The sequence below is a fragment of the Hyalella azteca genome, unplaced genomic scaffold (genome assembly GCF_000764305.2).
Source record: "Hyalella azteca isolate HAZT.00-mixed unplaced genomic scaffold, Hazt_2.0.2 contig3387, whole genome shotgun sequence".
Classification (NCBI taxonomy): Eukaryota; Metazoa; Arthropoda; class Malacostraca; order Amphipoda; family Hyalellidae; genus Hyalella; species Hyalella azteca.
In genome coordinates, this window is record NW_025933637.1 from 1 (window position 1) to 15,026 (window position 15,026).

Below are 15,026 nucleotides of genomic sequence, written 5' to 3' on the forward strand. Positions count from 1 at the left end.
CTCAGCTATTTTTTTATAACAGAGTGGTGTAGGCGCTCCAGAACCCAACAACCCCGGCGTGGAGAACTGCCTGGAGCTGAGCTCCATCTGGATGTACCGCTTCTCCAACACGCAGTGCTCCGACTCCAGACGAGTGATCTGCGAAACTGACCCTGTCTAGACTAGGGGTAATACCTTATCAGGAAGACTATGTATCTAGTCAAAATTAGAGAGAAAAAAATTATAGGTGTTGTAAGGCAAATTGGTTCTGGAAAATTCACTGCAAATAGGTTATAATTGATTGATTATAAAAGTTTTAAAGCAAGTTGGTTATATAAGACTCAAAAATGGGATATTCACATTCAAGGTCAATATAATGTTAGCCATCTGTGAAACTGACTCCCTGGGGGAAAAAGTAGCGAAAATTCATCAGAACCAAATTAGATTTGAACGGTTTAAGAGGAATTTATAAAGCTGCACCCTGTAACGCTTCTAGTGCAAACACTATACATTACAATATGCTTTCCAATATAGGGTGATTTTTATAGCAATATAGTAATAAAGTGATCACTGAACGAATATTTTATTGAAAATTTAATTCCTTTTAAGTTCAATAAAGTGTGGGCCATCCGTCGGAAACTTAGTTACAAAAGACATGAGGTTTTCAACAAATGCGATTTTTTAGCTGAGCAGCGAGCATTTCCTTGATATTCATTGTTGTTAAATCTGTAGCATCGATACGTTGAACCATAAATATATATGGGGAAAAAATTCCTCGCCTCAGTAATCGTGGTCATAACGGTGAATGATTCGAATCGAAAATTGAAACATTTCAGAAGAATAACTAGAGCATAATCTCACACATAGGGTATAACTATTAATTTAACTTAATGTGATCCTCATTGATGCATTGCAGCATTTCTACTAAACAAGTTGTAGTATTTTTTGTTACAGTTTCAATTTAAATACTGTCTTTCTTAATTCATTCTCTCACAGCAGTACCATACGGTGCCATATACTCGTAATTTACTTGGTAAATAAATTTTTCTCCATTTGCACAGCCTTCCAAGTCCAGGCTGCACTGTTGACAACTTTCAAGAATGAGCGTTAGCAGAGCGCTGTTGCAGCGGCGGTCTTTGCAGATGTGCTGGAAAAGTCAATTTCCAAAAGTTATTCAATCGTTCAATGAAAAGTTCAATCCAAAACGTTTATTTCCAAAAACTGCGCAACTTGAATAGCGAGACATAGAGGTTATCAAATTCAATTTTTTAGATTCTGTTGGCTAAATCTAAGGTAACAGATATTCATATTAATTTTTATAAGGCCAATTGGGACTATTTACACATACAGTATCTCACATGTAATACTGAATTTTGAAGCGTGCTTTGTGTGGGAACATATGGTACCGCTAGGAAGATTCGACTAAATATATCGGCATTTATCTGCTCGTATTTTGCGGGTCTCGCCTTCTGAATGAAATATAATGTCATCTAATGAGAACCAAGAAATAAAATTATGTATCAATTGAATCAACCGATGTACATAACCTCCATGAAAACGACCATGATAATGGAAACCTCAATTAAAACATTCTAAATATTATGAAATATAGATTTCAAATAGAGCTTAATTTTTTTCTCGGATGGAATTGGTTAATGAAAGTTATTGGAAAACGAATTACATTCCAGCATTTGTAGCTAACTTAGCGGAGACATTTTGCGTAGATTTACTGTAATTGAAGGCGTCAACTCGGTAAATTGTTGATGTAGTTTACCCAAGAATTTAAAAGCAAAGAAAACAGCCAGAATATTAACCATTTCTTAAGAATGAAAACGTTTCGGAGTCCAGCTCCATTGTCAGTTCAAAAGTTCAAAACCTATAAGAAAATAAGAATCAATTAGAAAACTAAATTCACATCGAAGATAAAAACATAAATTGACAAAATAAAAACAAATACACATAAGGAGACAGGCCTATCTATTTACAATTTCAAGGGGATAGGAGCTGAAGGCTGCATTTAAACCAGGTTTCTGTTTAAAAATGTACAGGGATTCTAAAATCCGTAGGTCAGTAACACCGGTCGTGTAAGCTAGAACTCTGAAATCACTATCAGACACCGGAACATTGCACTGCTCGGCATGGACGCGCACAGCTGAATGAGGAGGATGCGCAAGTATTGTTCCCGTTCTAAAGCTTCTGCCCTTATGCTCCGCCAGCCTAGTGTAAAAATTGCGAGACGTCATACCGACGTACGCTGATGCGCACTGCGCACAACTGTATCTATATACTAGGGACGAACGCATAAAAAGAGGGAGAGCATCTTTATACTTGAAGAACTGTCTCTTATACACATCTAGATGTGTATAAGAGACAGATACAGGCGTCTCCAGGTGCAGGCGTCTCCATGGTGCAGGCGTCTCCATGGTGCAGGCGTCTCCATGATGCAGGCGTCTCCATGGTGCAGACGTCTCCATGGTGCAGGCGTCTCCATGATACAGGCGTCTCCATGTGCAGGCGTCTCCATGGTGCAGGCGTCTCCATGGTCCAGGCATCTCCATGGTGCAGCAGTTGGCGACTGAACAATCAAGTTTATTCAACTTTGGGACAAATCTTCAGCAATAACCACAAAATACATCGGAGGCAGAATTAAATGTCGGATTCTAGCGTAACTTTTCTGTCCCTTGCCTTATTTCCCTGTAAGAGGAAGAACCCGCTTCTCCCATCGCTCTCTAGCTTCTTGTCATCGGCCAGAGCAGGTTGTTCTTAGTTTCGGTATTAAATTAAACCTAAACAGAAGACTTAGCTTTCCTTCAATCCCACAACCGTGAGACTACCATGCCATCGCACAGTGAAAGCTCAACACCACACGACGTTTCCAAACTCTAGGTTCGGGCGCACGACAGCAACAAACAACTGCGCTTCATCGCTTGTGCATCTAGGAACTCGAAAGAGCGTCTGATCTGTCCAAGTCGTTTATTGGCTTTATTAACTTGACCTTCAATATGCTTAGAAAATTTCAACTCATAGTCGATATTAACTCCAAAATCTTTTTCCATTGTCGACTTCGACATCATCACTCTGTCGTTGCAACCGTGTCTTCTCGTACTGTAATCTTGCTATTCATTATACTTGCCAAGGTGGATAACTTTATATTTGTCAGCGTTAAAACGCAGCTGCCACTTATCAGCCCAGTCAACCAGCCTGTCAAGATCACCTTGCAACTGTACTTTTTGCGACTTATTCTTCACTGTATTATAAATTTTAGTGTCGTCAGCATACATAGAGCACACGCTAGGCAAAGTTTCTGGCAGATCGTTTCTTCTGGTGGCCCAGTAGTTTAAATTTCAGAGTACCGAGATTGACGCAGCGAGGCGCCGGTTCGATCCCAGATCTGTGCGACAGTTTCTAGTCAGAATCGGCGAGGAGGCCGCACGGTTAAGCAAAGCGAAATTGTAGCAGTGAGTTGCGAGTACGAGACCGCAAAATGCTGTAAATGTTCTGTGTTGCTACGAATCAGCGACAGGACTACGGCCTACTAAACGCTCAAACCGCTATTATTATTATTATAAACGCAACGAATAAAAAAAGCCCGAGAACGCATCCTTGTGGCACGCCGCGGCGCACCGAGGCCAGTCTGATACGGACCCATTAATACTGACACGTTGTCGCCTCCCTACTAGAAAATCTCTGATCCATTTGAGTACATTACTCTCAATTCCCAAAGACTTCAATTTACGCAACAGCCGCTCATGTGGGACCCTGTCAAATATCCTGACAAAATCGAGGTACACTGCATCTACTGGCTCCCTTTCGTCCAGCAGGCGGGTCCATTCGTTCAGAGTAGACATAGGTATCATTTCAATTTATATCGTGTCAACATTTTTTTTAAAGCTAATAGTCTAAACTTGAGCCAAAAATTATCCCTATAAATAATACTTTCAAAATATGCAGCTTATTTTATTGCTGTATAATACAGCAATCGAAAACAGTTGTATTTAGCAGTAAAAAAACTTTTATATGGGCTAAAACAGTTATTTGCGAGTAACTTACCAACGCAAACTCTTAGCAAAACAGAGAGCCGTACACTTTAGCCCAGTGAAACACCACGGACCAATATCAGCCATACTTAGCGGGAATCCCGCTATGGGCCCGTGACCGGTCCCTTTGCCCCATGTTACCCCACCTCTGGTGCTTTCTGTACGACTGCTTTTGAATTGCGTTGATGTTCCCTAATAATCATGTGTGGGAATTTTCTGAGTGAAGTCGCGTAAGGTTACCTTGATTGTACGGATGTATATGAGATGTTTTTACACATGATGTCCTGGATGATGCGGATGTGTTCTGTGACAAAGTCATCGTTGTTTACGTTGTTCAGAGTGAATGCCAGTGTTTGCGGAAGATGGGTCATTTTTGTTCTGGTCTGTTGTATGGATATTGTTGTGTCCGAGGTATAGGAGACAGTTTGTTCGATATTGGAGTCAGCATACATTTTAGGTGAGAGCAGGAATTTTTGAGACCTGTTTTTGTTTCCAGTTTATTTAAGAGGCCCTGTGTTGTATATGTTTATAGGTGTCTGTAATCTGTATACGTGTTTAGTTGTTATGGTAATTTGATGAGTTTTTGTTAAGTGCTTGTGATGGACCGTTGTTGTGAATGTATTGGAGAGTCACGTGATATTGTGTTTGTGTAATTAGCGTTTCGTGAATGGGTTCGATTCCAAGAATAATGTGGAGTCGAGGCATCAGAGACGTTCTGCAATTGTTTAGTCCAGTTCTATTGGTGTAGGAGCGGGTTGTGTATTTACGGTCCAGTTATTTTCCACGCAATTGAAGATCCTACTCATCCTGGTAACTGATGTTTTATCCAAAACAATTATATCCACTCGACATTTTAAGGGGCGTCAGCGTCACACTTCACCAAAATTCAAACCTGCACATGAAATTTGAAATCTCAATAACAGCAGACTTTAAATTTACAAAAATTATTTGGTGTTTTTAGCTCATTTTCTCAATTATGATAAAAATGCACTATTGTGCTCGCCATGTCCGTCTGTCCGTCCGTCTGTCCGTCCGTCTCTCCGTCCGTCTGTCCGTCCGTCTGTCCGTCCGTCTGTCTGTCCGTGACTTCACGTTTTCGTCGACGAGAAAATGCGCTCTCTGTCACTCACTGCAGTGAGTACTGAGTTATATTTTTTATGTTTTCGAATGAAAGCAAGGATGAAATTGTACGTTGAATTCATAAGATGGATGCTACATAAATAGCATCCGACTATAGCAGATGCTTGCAAAGGTTGGTGTTGGTGTGAATTGGTCACTCACATCTATTAGGGAATATATATAGGTTCAGGTTTATGTTTTTATCACCCACCTATATCGAAGAGTGACTTGGAGGTTGTTTAATCTCGCAATTGTTATAGTTTAGGGCGGAGTAAAAATTTGATCATCCATTTTCATCGATGAGCGGCTTGGAGGTAGTGTATCAGCGGTGGAAGCCGTTGCCGTCATTATTTTAGCTCACTCTCTGCTATTTATTTCTTTATCTCATGAGATATTTGTAATTTTCATATCATTCGGTAGTAGTGTTGAGCAGTACGACGAGCTCTGCGCCGTGACAGCGCCTACTGAAATTTTACAGACACGGCAGCTCCTGATTTGGATCACCAGAAGCTGGGGCGACCCTAAATTTTGTTTGGGCGGGCAACCGCACTGCAGATTCTTGGCCAATCCTGAGCAGCATTTGCACTAGCCAGGATCTGAAGGTGAAGTATACATTAGAAAAAGTCATGAAATTCATATTCGTTTGCACAATTCGTATAAACGAATTTTTGCCTAACGTCGAGTTGTTGATAAGCTTCTATTGAAATAAATACGGTGGTTTATTATTCATTTGCAGTTAAAGTTATTATTGAATTCTAAGGCAAATTTCGTGCAGAAACTAACCCAATATACTCTGCATGCCTAACCTGTCACGGATGTTATCCAAACTTTCATGTCGTATCTGAACAGGATGTCGTGAACTATACAGCTTTATTTTATCAAAAGATTCATGCCATCGAGACGAGAAATGTCCCGGAATAGATTTGTGAATTGGGACCTATAATCGTGTCCCGATATTATGGAACGTTGCAAAACAGTTATAAAACGAGACGTAAGATATTATGTACCGAGACGTAAACGATACGAGATATTACAATAAAGGATTAACAAATTTAGTATTGTAAGTTAGCAGATTTGATGATATTTAGCTCACAGAAGAATCTGGCAGTTACATTACAGTATGAGATGTTTTTGAAAATGTTTTTTTTCTGTCACAGTCAATTTGGTGTTATGCTTTAAATTATGACGTACATCATTATTTTGGAAAACTTTATATTATATAATCGTACGCGTTTAGTCCGCGTCCCCTTTATCGTAATGGTGACACGATGCCAGTTGTGTTCATTCATTTATCTGCATGACACATATTCAGTTATATTACATCTTATTTAACAGTGATAAGTCATTAAAGATTTACTGAGATATTCGACCACGATAATATTTGTATTTCCTCACATCAATCGAGCTTTGAACTTCAAACCGATTGTTGTATAGGCAGCCAAACACTCAAAGAAATGTTAGTCTTTGTCTAAATATCGATGCACTCTTTGTATATGTGCGGGCCAGCCTGACCAAGTTTGTGTCGGCTGAATGATGTATTAGTCAGTTGTCTGCCCGCGCTGTGAATGATAAACTGTGTCAGTATTTGGACAAAATGATCCACTCATTCAGGCGTTTCGTTCATGGAAAAGAGTGGAAGCACTTTGTGTTTACGGAAATTCGTAGTTGACACTTTTCTTCTAGCTAACTAATTTTATCGAAAACTGACTTGTCACTAATTCTGATTTTTCTGAAATTAAGGAAGTCTTGAAAACAATTTTGAGTTCTTCGTATTAGAGATAAATAAATAAAGATGCTCCGATAGAGATGCTGTCGAGTGAGCTCAGAGTGAGCAATGCCGGCATGAGTGGATGAATTTTAAGATATTCTTGGGAATTCTACTGAAAAGGGATAAATTTTAGGGTATTTTATGTGAATTGCACGCCAATGATATTAGTAGTCATGTCACGCGCGTCGCATCCTAACGGTTCTTCCTGACACACATAATGACGGCTGCTGAATACGAATTATTTGAGTCACTCCTCCACCAGCCGCTGGGGTGGGTGGGGTATAAGGAGCCCTGACACGCGGGTGCTCAGTTGTCCGACAGCCGCCGTGGAGTTCTGGTCGAGGTGTGCTCGTGGTGCGTGCAGCTGGTGATCAGTTGTAACTTCTTCTAAAGATTTGCCGAATATTGGAAAATTTTTGACGTTCACAATCAATTATCAAAAAAACTTTATCGCGCAGCCAAAAGAATATGAGGTGATGTATCAAACACAGACTTCGGAATCTATCATGCATTTAATGATTGAAATAAATATATATTGGGATTAACTTCAAATTATTCGAAATTTGGCATTGAATGTCTTTTTAAGTGAAACTCACTATCTTTGGTTATGATTTTATTTTTGTTTANACAGCCACATCAACAGCTGCATCAACAGCTGCAATAACAGCGACATCAACAGCTGCGTCAACAGCTTCAACAACATCAACACTAAAATCGAGACTAAAGACGAAATTCAAAATAAAAGTTTGGCCAAAGCCACCAACTGATGGAACGTCGGATAAAATTTCAATTTCATCCAAAAATTCTAGGGCAGACAAAATTTCTTTGAAGGATAGAATGGACAGAACGGATGAAATGGACAGAACGGATAGAGCATCCTTGTACAGACAAATATATTTTGATGAATCGATATTGATTCGCGAAAGTGAAATTGATGTATGAATTTTTACTTCATAAATATACTAAGAATTTATGAGTTACTGAGATACATTTTTTGAGATACACAGAGATACATACATTTTGACTTACCTACTGAGATACATTTTGGACTCAGTATTTTTATGACTTACTGAGCTACTGAGTCCTCTGTTTTAGCATAGACTTCATCTGTTTTTATCCTCTCGTGTCTTTTTTAGCCGCTTGTAACGTGCCCTCGAAGTTCGATCCGACCGAGACGCCACGACAATCTCTTCGTGGAATAATAATAATAATGATTATAATTTGCGATTTATTTTAATGAAAATTTTTGCTTATTCTATTAGCGTTTGAACTTTGCGGATATTCTCATTAATAATATTGCTCATTATTTAATTATTGTGTTGTAAAAAATTTATTAAAGTAAATTATTATTATGATTTTTTCTGAAGCCTGCGGTATAATTTATCATTTACGATAGTAATTATTAATAAATATTGCCGCCATAATAAACTATGCATAGAAATGGTAAAGATATATTTTTTATGTGCCAAATCTTGAGTTCTGAATCGTGGGTTCAAGTCTCATGTTTAGCGCCGTACTTACGAGAAAGTTACGAGTTCTGAGGCCATACTTACGAGAAAGTTATGATTTCTGGGGCCATACTTTCGAAAAAGTTATGGTTTCTGAGGCCGTACTTTCGAGAAAGTTACGAGTTCTGAGGCCGTACTTTCGGGGAAGTTACGAGTTCTGAGGCCGCATTTACGAGAAAGTTACGAGTTCTGAGGCCGTACTTTCGGGGAAGTTGCGAGTTCTGAGGCCGCATTTACGAGAAAGTTACAGTGTGACTTTGTCCACATATCGATGCACGTTTTTTCTTGTGTAGGTCATTAATTAATTATGTCATTAATTATTAATTCATTAATTATGACCTATTTTTTTACGTCAAAAATACGTATCAGTGCTACCGTCCGCTCCCTGCTTCTGCTGCTGGCAAGAAAATGTCTCACTATTTACATGTGTAAAATACATGTGTTTTATACGTATATTATACATGTATTTTTATAAGTGCATCATCCGCCACTCTCACCCAAAGATGATGTAAAATAAACATTAAATTGTAAAAAATTTACTAAAATAAATGAAAAGTATTTAGTTTAGTTTTACCATTTAAAAATATGCAGCAAACGTCAACCAGCACAAGCTATCATAAGTTATCTATGTTCAGTTATCTATGACTTCCACCTACAGCAAAAAAGGAACGAAAAAGGAAAACTTTTATTAACATTCGGGTCTAATTTGACGATATTTTATCTGTCAGACATATCATATACGTTTTTATCCATCAAGCAAGAAAAATGTATAATTTCCAGATAAAAATGTAATTCAGACCAAATGGTCATTATTAACTGACAATGGTTTGCAATTTGCCGCACGAAGCATGACATGAAACGCGGCCCCAGCGTGGCCTGGGGTTGCTACGTACGAAACGTTTACTAAGGTAACTAAGGATTGAACACAAGTATTAAGATTATCTGGTTGCTTAAATCGTAAGTTTACCAGGAATTTAAAAGCAAAGAAAATCGCCAAAAAGTTCAAAGACTCCGAAACGTTTTTTCTTAAAAGAAATGGTGCACTTTTTGGCGATTTTCTATGTTTTTAAATTCCAGGATTGAACACCCACAAGCCTTAATTGTTGGCTGGATGGCCCAGTGGTTACAGTTCAGAGTACCAAGATTGGAGCAGTGAGGCGCGGGTTCGATCCCAGCTACCTGTGACAGTTTCTGGTCAAAATCGGCGAGGGGGCCGGGCGGTTAAGCACAGCAGAATTGTAGCAGCGAGTTCGAGACCGCAACAAGCTGTGAATGTTCTGCGATGTTAAGAATCTGTCACAAGCCTACGGCCTAATAAAAGCTGCAACCGCCATTATTATTACTAAATCTTGCCTCCTCCCATTTGTTCACCTCAAGAAAAGCCACAGGCCCCTCCTGCAGCATCGTCGCCATCTTCATCAGAAGGCCGGGCCTTCGTGAAGAGAGAATTTCTTTCTCGTCCTCCAAACTGTTGTGACGTCATTCCTGGCTCTGCGAGGTTGCCATCTTGTCGAGGACTGAAATGTTCCAGAGCTCTCGAACTGGCAACGAATCCGTTGTCATACAAATTGATTTCTTCCATCAACAAACACTTGATACCAGTTTCATCAACAACTTCGAAGTGCTCCATGATTATATTCATGCAATTCTTGATGACGTTCTTGCCTTGGTCGTCGACTTGCCACCACAAAATAGCACCGAAGTTACTGAACTGGGCCTAAACTTTCAAAAAAAGTTAAGAAATCGTAAGTTCATCAGCCAATCATCGACGGCCTTTCAAGCAAGATCCACCAATCATACACAAGAAAATAGAGCGTAAGTACTTGCGTTCACTTAGCGAGTTTGAAAGTATATGTATGGCCCAAGATTATACAAAAGTTCTGCAGTCTCCGTACGATGGATGTCAGCCAGAGCCACCATTTCTTCCAGCCAGGAGGAGTAACATGGTTGTAGGTCGAAGTATATCTTGTTTGTACAGTTCAACAAAAATTTCAATCGACCAAACCACTTACCAATCGTTCAATCATATCGAGCCTTTTTTCAACCTTTGATAATTATTTTCACATCGTCTGTTTTTCTTTCGTCAATTTCCCTTAATAGTTTTTTACGCTGGTGAGCAATCGTAGCAAGAATTAGGTCTTTGTGTTCTTTTTCGGATGTGGCTTTTGGCTGAAGATCATCGCATTTTGAAATGTGATACGTGGTTTCATGAGCTTCCTTTTTGGACTTACTTCCTTTGGCCTTTTGACGCCGGCATCTCTGCTTTTGTCTATTTTCCAACACCCTATGGCATTTTAAATGTAATTCTATCCGAAAACGGGAAATCAACTTGTTGTATTCCGTTCTATCTACGACATATTTGCACAACTTTGCATACTCTCCAGCCAAGTGATGCTCAGACTCGACTTTAAGACAAATTAGGTCAACTATCAACTTACTATATTCCATATTATTCAGCACGGCATTTCTGAACGGATCTTTAAATTTATCATAATTTTCTGGTTGTATCTGGTTTAGAAGTTCCCGGATTGACACGAGTACTGTAGCTTTGTCATCAGGAACAGCTTTTCCAACAGGAACCCGGGGCCATACTTTCAAAAAAAGTTAAGAGATCGTAAATTCACTAGCCAATCGTTGACGGCCTTTGAAGCAAATTCCACCAATCATAGACAAGAAAACAGAGCGTAAGTACTTACGTTAACTTAGCGAGTTTTGAAAGTATGGTCCCTGAGCTGTGTGAGTGGATCTTGAGCTCATTTCTTCAACTGTGGATTTGGGCCGCACGTCCAATTCTGTAAAAATAGTATTCCAGGTTCAAATTGCCTCTCGCATGATTTAAAATGAAAATAACTAACAATTTATGTTGTACTCTTGGTCAAACAAAATATATAAATTGCATGGGAACATAGAAATTTACTAATCACCATTCCAAGAGATTATTATAAACGGCAAGAATACAAAATTTTACGCAAAAAAACACTTGAAGTCCTCATATTTTACCTCCACTCAATCGCTAACCTCCCAGAATTGCCACGGGTTCATCCAGCAGCTTCGCTGGCATCTTCATCAGAAGAGCTGGTGAAAAGAGAACTTGGTTCCCCTCTTTGGTGTAGAGAACTTGGTTCCCCTCTTAGGTGTAGAGAACTTGGTCGTCCTCTTAGGTGTAGAGACTGCATTTCTGTCTCAACTTGCTCCTCGTGCGATGGCAAACTGGTCAATCTGTTGTCACCTCCAGGAAAGGAGTTGTCTTTAGATTTGGTTACATCACCTTCAGTAGCTTGAAGCGTCTTGCTTCGCCACGAGGAATCTATGCATCCGCCAGCTGTGTCTTGTCGTGCAGCATCTCTGCCAGCAGCATCTCCAAGTCTTTTCCAAAAATTTTCCCAGCTCTTATCCACTTCAAGGTTGTTCAGTTTCTCGATGTATGGTAACGAATTGACTTCATGGCGCTGGGGAGGCGTTGGTCTGTGGGTAGACGGTTTCTGGCAAGCACGCTTGTCCTCGAGTCTATCTTCGTATAAATCGATCGCATCCTTTAACACAAGCTTGATGCCACGATCTTCAGTATCTTGCGAGTACTTCTTGACATCATTCATGACATTCTTGATGATGTTCTTGCCTTTAGTGTCAACTTGGTTCCACAGAACAGGACCGATGATGGTAAACAGTTTGCAAAAAATTTCTGCCTCTCCCGGGCGTTGAATATCTGTCGCCAAATCTTGCAGAAGTGTAAGCATGACTTTATAACGAAGTAGTTCATGCTTGTACAGTTCTCCTACAAACGTTATGAGACCAACAGACCTGCGTAGCGCGAGTTTATCTAAAGCCTCAAGTTGTTCTTCAGCGCTCCTTTTCTCTTTTTCACACTTTGACTCGTCAATTTCCTTCAGCAGCTTCTCTCGTTGAAGGATCATATCGTCTGAAAATTTTTCTTTGTGTTCAAGTTCAAGTTTAGTCTTTGTATCAGGATCCGTGCATTTCGAAATGCGATTCAAGGACTTCTGAACTCTCTTCTGTCGCTGGGTTTCTTTTTCGTGTCTCATTTCAAATTCATGTCGCCATCTTGAAAGGAGAGAATTGCGGAAAGCCATTTCTGTAGAACTACTATATCTCAAGTCCCTACAGTCAATGACATATTTGCACAGCTTTACGTACTCTCCAGCGAAGTGTTGCTCTGAAACGACTCGTTCAAAAATTAGGTTAACTATCGGCTTCATAAACTTACTATTTTTTACAATAATATTTCTGAAGGGAGTTTTCAACTTATCGTAATTTTCCGGATGAATTTGGTTCAGAAGTGCACGCAGCGACGAGAGGACTCGTTCTTCATGGAAGGATGTGTCTTCCGGACCACGAAATCTGCCGTCGTGAGGCGTCCTCGCTGATGTGTGGGGTTGAGGTCGTAAGGCCTGATCTGTAAAGAAGGGCATTTAGAGTGAGAAATTCCAGGATGACCCACACAAAAGCCAACGTGCATCGCTATTTGGACAAAATTTCTGGCATTTATTTGAGTGTGCACACAATAGAATTATTGAAGTAACGTTTTGATTATTTTGATCGTTGTAGTACTTTTCAGTGTGGGGTAAATTGTGAAATTTTTCAAAATATTTTGTTTCCAGACAATAGCGTTGATTTTAAATCAATGAATCAATAAAGACATCTCAAATTATTTGAATAAAGACAGCCACTTATCGTGTCGGGATATTGTATATAGGGGCTGTTGGGGCGCGTATCCAGGATACTTATCGTGTCGGGATATTGTATATAGGGGCTGTTGGGGCGCGTATCCAGGATACTTATCGTGTCGGGGTATTGTATATAGGGGCTGTTGGGGCGCGTATCCAGGATACTTATCGTGTCAGGATATTGTATATAGGGTATATATATTATCATGTCGATATGTTACCAGCACCTTAACAGGTATTTTGTGGGAGAATAGGTGAGGATTGGAGGAATTGAATGGAGAAAAGGATTGAAGGAAAGGGATGAAGGCAAGGATTGGTGGAAAGGGAAGAAAGGGATAAAGGGAATGCAGAAATAGGAGGAAAGGATTGGAGGAATTGGAGGAAATGATTGGAAGGAAGGGATGAAAGGGAGCAAAGGGTTAGAAGAAAGGGAAAACTGTAGTGTAGACAAGGATTGGAGGAAAGGATATTAGGGATTGAAGGAAAGGGAGGAAAGAATTGATGGAAGGGGAGGCAAGAATTGGGGGAAATGGAAGAAAAAATGGAGGAAATGGAGTGAAGCTTTGGAGCTTTGTGTATCAAAGAATGTATCAAATTTTCACGGCTACAGTCCGAGTTGTGGCAACTGCATGGGTCTGTCGACAGGCTTACCGCGCTTGGTCGTCGCAGATTCAAACGTTTCCGTTCTGCAGAGCTTCGAGTTTGGCACGTCTGGACAATGGTTCAACTAGTATAAGGTTGATCCATGGTTGAACTTGTATAAGGTTGACCCATGGTTGAACTAGTGTAAGGTTGACCCATGATTGAACTAGAATAAGGTTAACCCATGATTGAACTAGCATAAGGTTGACCCACGAGAAGCACATTTTTGCGGATGTAGTTTGTTGTTCGCCTGTAACGTCACTGATCTCAGTGACGTCACGAGCATTAACCAATCACCGAAATGCGATCAAACCAGTCAACCAATTCGTCATGGGAATGACGGGATAGTTTACGTTTCTCGATCTCAGTGACGTAACAATAAATATGAACTGGAAAACGATAATTCTCACGGGTCAACCTTATATTAACATAACATAACATAGTGATGTCGGCGCTAAAGTGTAGGCCTGATGGGGCCTGTCTCTTATACACATCTAGATGTGTATAAGAGACAGAGTGATGACTGTGGATACTAGCTGTATTGGAAATCGTAAAAAAATAACTTTATAGACAATAACAGAGTGGGTGAAATTGCTCAAATTGGAATGAAATACTACAATCTTTCCTCACCGCAGAGGGTTTCTATCAATCTAATTATTCTAATGCTAATGGTTTCTTTACACTATATGTANATCAACAGCTCAAGTAACAGCTTCAACAACATCAACATCAACAGCTCAAGTAACAGCTTCAACAACATCAACATCAACAGCTCAAGTAACAGCTTCAACAACATCAAAATCAACACTAAACTCGAGACTAAAGACAGCAACGGCGGCCTTTGCGTCCAAACTTAAATTTCGGCCAAAATATGAAGCGTCGGATAAAATTTACATTTCGTCCGGAAATTCCAGGACAGACAGAATCTCTTCAAAGGACAGAACGGATAAAATGGATAAGATGGGCGCAACGAATAGAATGGATAAAATAAACAGAATAGATAAAATGGACAGAACGGAGAAAATGGACAGAAGGTATAAAATAGACAAAACTGATAGAATGGGCAGAATGGACAAAACGGATAAACTAAATAGAAGGGATAAATAGACAAAACTGATAGAATGGGCAGAATGGACGGAACAAACAAAATGAATAAAATGGACAGAATGGATAGAGCCTCTCTGTACAGACAAATATATTTTGATGAATAAATATTGAGTCGCGAGAGTGAAATTGATGAATGAATTTTTACTTCATAAATATATTAAAAGTTTATGGCTTACTAGCT